This window comes from Trachymyrmex septentrionalis, unplaced genomic scaffold, assembly GCF_001594115.1.
Source record: "Trachymyrmex septentrionalis isolate Tsep2-gDNA-1 unplaced genomic scaffold, Tsep1.0 scaffold25, whole genome shotgun sequence".
Classification (NCBI taxonomy): Eukaryota; Metazoa; Arthropoda; class Insecta; order Hymenoptera; family Formicidae; genus Trachymyrmex; species Trachymyrmex septentrionalis.
The window spans coordinates 2200949-2206726 of record NW_017305408.1 but is presented as its reverse complement, the minus strand read 5'-3'; positions in this window follow the sequence as shown (position 1 = coordinate 2206726).

Below are 5778 nucleotides of genomic sequence, written 5' to 3'. Positions count from 1 at the left end.
AAATTTACTTATATATATAGTTATTATTTTTAAAATTTTAGTTTTTATAATGATAAAAATAATAACAAGTAGAGCTAATAAATAACTATAAATAAAAGTATCTATGAAAATGTGTTGTTTAATAAAAAATAGAATGTTATATACACAACTTTCATATATTTATAATTTGTTTAAACTATAAATTTAACATTTGGATTGTATGTATTTACCTTCTTGACTTATATCATATCTATTGTTTGTACTTTTCTTAACTCAATGTTAGAAGAAACTAAAATGCATTAAAACGACGATTAAGTGTTATTAGCATTCTGTTATACCAGTTACACAAATAAATATTTTTTTGTCTTAAACACTTTGTCACAAAAACAAGGTTGGTCAAAACAAGGTTTTTCTTATAGATGGTTGAATGCTGAAAACGATGTCATAAGTCAATTTTATCAACACGTTAAGTTTCCAAAATAATTGAGATTTAATCAGTTTAATGTTGCAAAATAACTTTTCTGTAATATTTAACATTTTTTTCTAAAAAAGTTTAACATTATTTTGAAATTCTGATTAAAGGTTATAAATGTGTAAATATTCATCTCTTATAAAATATATTTAAAAAAATTGTAATATCCCATTTTTAGCCATGTTTATATTTTAATTTACATTTTAAACATATAATTTATATTTTAAATATGGAGTTTTTCCAAGAATAATTTTCCAGCTGTGACCATGAAATTATATATACTTATAATTTCAAGTATGTTATCGGTATAACTTTTATCATATAACTTTATCTGAAACCATATAATTGAAATATTTTTCAAATTTTGTTTCTTTCAAAATATTCAAAGTGGATAACTAAAATGAAACATTCTGTGTGTGTGTGTATATATATATATATATTTGCCTTTTATATTTTATATGTTTTTTACAACTTAAACTCTTGATTATTGACTATAAATAAGTAAAATATGTAAGTTTACATTGCATTATATTATTTAATTGTTTGTGACATTTTCTCCCATAGCAGGTGACATCTTATCCATACATATAGGGGAAGATTTAATATTTTTTCGTAACTTAATTCGACAACATTAATTAGTTTTCAAAAATAAAGGCTTAAATGTGGCGTCTTCCGCCTAATCACCTTATTATGTATCAATAACCACAAACTAGAAGTTATAAATATGTCTTTATCGCCTATGACTTCATCGTCATAGGCAGAAAATTTGTTATCTTAGAAAACTTTATGTTTATCCTCCACAGCTAAAAATAAAATATTAAAATAAAAAAGATGCATTTTATAAGAAATGAACAATATATACATCCATGACTTCTGATAAGATATTCCTTTTTACAAAGAAAAATGTCAAATATTGCAAGAAAAATGCCAGTTTTAGCATATTAAACGTCAATTATTTCGAAATGTGACGTGCTAATGAAATTTGACTCGGCATTGCTTTCATTCAAAAATCTATCAGTATCAGGCTGCTCTTCATCCTGATGAAGTGACCTGCAACGTTCATGAAACGTTGATATTTCAAGAACGGATATAGATATAGATATAACTTGCGAAACACATAGCTTTATATATAGAGAATACTCGTGGAACCTCAAAAATATTATCCAAAAATCTATAAGGAACACTTTGTCTGGTACAAAGTAATAAAAAAAATATTTTTTGTAAATTATGCTGACGCTATATATTAAGTAACGTACTCGCATATTAAGTAACATACACGTGTTCTACTTACTGAATATGACTCATGAATCTTATTTCAGTTCCCTTGCGCGCGGATTTCCCCGAAATTCTGTTAGAAACGATCGAGGATAAATTGCAGCCGTAAATTGTAACTAGTAAAAGTGAAAATATTTTTCTTTTTCTCGTACTTTAGAGGGACAGTGCCGTGATAGATTCGCAAAGTTAACACGTCATATTTTCAATTTTGATTTTTTAGTATAAAAAATGTGAAACTTTTTTTTATTTTAATAAGGAACTGTGTCTGTAGAACTGTGAAAAGTGCTACTGCAACTGTTATTACTGTTTTTATATTAATAGAACGGCTTGGTAACTATACAATTCAAATTTATGGGAACCTGTGAAGTTAACACATTTTATTAATGCAGAAAAAATTGATGATAATTCTAGTAGTTATTAATTCTTTTCGTAATCTTCCAGTTTCTTATAAAAATAAAAAAAGAGTTCCGCATTCATTATAGTAAAAAAACCAAAATTGAAAAGTAGCAGCCGGAACTCTGTTTAAAAATTATTGTAGAATTTTGTTAGATCTAACGAGAAATGTCATTGAAATTGCGATAAATTAATGACACGACACTTTTTTTTCAAGTGCCGTGATGTCTTGTACATTTAAAGTCTATTAAAATTAGTAATTATTAAAATTTTCATATATTATATATATTAATAACCTACAACTCAAGTACAAATGGGAATTGTCAAAAAAAGAAATTATAAAATCCTAAATAATCTTTCCAAAGCGAAACAAGACATTAAATGTTTTTTAAAAATTTTTTATCAATACATGTATTGAATATAGGCAAAACTTAAAATCAAATCGTTCTCTCTTCCTAATCTTAGAAATAAACAACGAAAATTCATTTAGATGATAAAAAACGGAATTTTTATACAGTTTTTCCACTTTTCCTCGTAGGGGGAATTCCCCGTGTTTACGAGAACATCCGGTCGGAGAAATGCTAATGCAAAGATACGTGCAATGCCTTCTCATTGTATTTGATATCGTATAATAGGTTGGGTCGCCGCATCAGCACTTAGAAGTTGTCACGTTTTTTACCAGATTTTCATATATATATATATATGTATATATATACATATATACGATATTTCAAACAATTATAACTTAATCGTAAGAGAATTTAGAAGTTATGTTTGCAATCAAGATTGTCTGAAGATAATTAATAACTTAATTAGTGGCTAATGTGGCTATTACGAAGCATATTAATATTAATAAAGTTGATGGTATTATTCAACACGTAATTAATAGTAAAAATAATTTTAGTAGTGAAATTTTCCGAACATCAGATAAATAATCCGATCCGTTATCTTCTATTTTGAATGGTATTCACTTATGTAGATAAAGTATAGTGAGAGATGTGCGAATTCGCGATTCGGATATCAATATCAGTAAGACATTGATCGGAAGTATTGTACATACAACCGCGTTATATATGCGATGTTATGACGCATAATCGACCGACATATGTATTTACATGCAAGAGGCTCTTGCGCGATTGCGTAATCGTACATAGAAATATCATCGATATCATGATGGTATCAGCTGTTTAAATGTGGATTAACAGGCAATCGCAGAAAGAGCGGAGGGAAAGACAAGGGGAAAAAAAAAACATCTGACGGACCTCCCCGAGGTGTGGAAACGTTTCATAGATTCATAGATAAAGAATAATTGAGAAGCTTTTTAATTTCATAATGAGCAAACAGTATGAGAAAATTGTTTTTCGCGATAATTTCGTTCCCACAAATTGAATCTTTGACGGGAAGTTTTTTCGGTGTTTTTAATGTCCGGCTTAATTTTAAAATAAATAACAATAAATAAAGGGCAAAGTAAGAGTCAAACGCATTTCTTAAAATTGTCACACAATTAAAAAGAATAAATTACAACTGAGTTTTTATTTTATTATATATTTTTTCAATTTTACTTATCTCTATTTGCAATTTATTAATTTTAAGAAATGTGCTTGACTCTTACTTTGCCCTTTATTTATTGTTATTTATTTTGTGTAGGAAGAGTCCGTCAATCTGTGAAATTAATTTTAAAATTCACGCTATGATAATAGATAGATAATAATAAAAAAAAAAAAAAAACAGCTTAAGACGAATTCCTTATTATTTTTCTAGGATAAGCGATCGGTTGCTCGCAACCGATCTCCACAAACGTTTACCTTGAACGACACAGAAATCTCTCCCCCCCTTCCCCCCGTCCCGGTAATTTTTGACTTTTTTTTATCTACCAGAGGGTCACGCCGCACTGCACTTTCACTGCATTCGATACCTCGGTGCCTAGCACTGCCGCGCATTTCAAAGGCCGTTACTTCTCGCCGTTGTTCGCGTCGATTGCATGAGTCGAGTCGACTAACGATCACCGTTAAATCGCGCCACTAAATCGGCACGAGCGGGAAAGATCGGCGCAGTATGATCGCCGATTCCCACGTCCCAAGAGAGCTTTTCGCAACGATTTCCTTTCGCCTCTCTTCGAAAAAAAAGATACACCGATCGATACGTCGATCGATAGATCGGCATCATCGCGTGAACGCCGGTCGATTTGCCACTCGTAAAGGAATGCATGAAAACCAAAACGATCGGACAGATTAAGATAACGGTTTCGAAATTACGAGCCGACGAATTAAAATAAAGAAAACATATATCTGCATCAATTTTTCTATAAATTTGTACTGTACATTGAACGCTTTTATAAAAGCATACTTAAAGGCAACTTATCCTTAGTTCTGCTCTTAAATCTGCTCTTTTGTCTGCGTGATGAAAATAGCATGTCTGTGGACATTGGAAGAATAAAGACAATAGAATATAGCCTATTCTTCAGTTCTTGTCACGCAATCTCTTATATGAAAGCGCAATCTATCTATGTACAGAAGTCTATGAATTTTTCTCTTTCTTTTCTTTTCCTTTTCAGCTACAATACTATGTATCGTCATCCGATCGTCACAGACTAAGGCGCCGTCCTTCACTGAGAAAAAAATGTGTTTCGCGTTTGTGACTATAATTACAATAGATGGTAAAATATTCGTAATTAGCAGCATTCTTTTTTATGAAAAAATTGTACTATAAATTGTGATAATTTAAAATATTAGTACAGTAAACTACAAAGATATAAATGGTAAATAAAATATATATTCTTATTCAATAAATGCACTCGCAATTATATAATGAGTATAACTATTATTTTCTTAAATTCACTTCCTATTTAAGTGATAATGATAATTAAAATACATGTTAAGAAAAAGATTTTCAAGCAATATGTGTGTGTGTGTGTGTGTGTGACTATTATTAACAGCACAATTAACTATTGTATATTTGCGTAGATATAAAATAACTATGTAAATATATAGTTGTTCCAAAAATGACTATGAATCACAATTAAATTATGATAATTACAATCATTTTTTTCTCCGCGTTCGCGACTTTTCCTCATCTTTCAACCACGGACGATTATTATCGTTTTTTTTTCTTTACACAGAAACGTAGGTATCCCACAATCGTGCACATGCACCGAAGTGTGGACGTATACGTACGTATGTAGCTATGTAGAAATCCTTATATACATATCAATGCCTGTTCCTCCGTTGGTGGGCTCGTTTCCAGTTTCCATCTGCGGGTGCCTTATCGCGCGTCGACGTGACGATAGTGAAGAGATCGGAAGATACAACCGAATGGCACACCGTATATATATGACCGGTAGAAAAGACAGGCGATTAGTAATGCGTCAACTTTCGTGATTATATATGGTGTAGCAAACGTGTGTCGCTTGCTGAACGCCGTAAAGTACTTGAAAAAGGACAAGTTAATGTGCTATCATAAGGGAAAAAGCCTGTAAAGGAGTTTTTAAAAAAAAAAAAAAGGTAAAAACGACGAAGCGATCATTGATTTATTTCATTTACGATCTATTTGTAATCAGCTGTATAATTTTTTGTTAGTAACACATTTTTGCGGTGTAATTTTCCGTTACAATTATAACATATATCTTGAAAAGTAATAATACAATCATATTTGTCATTTAT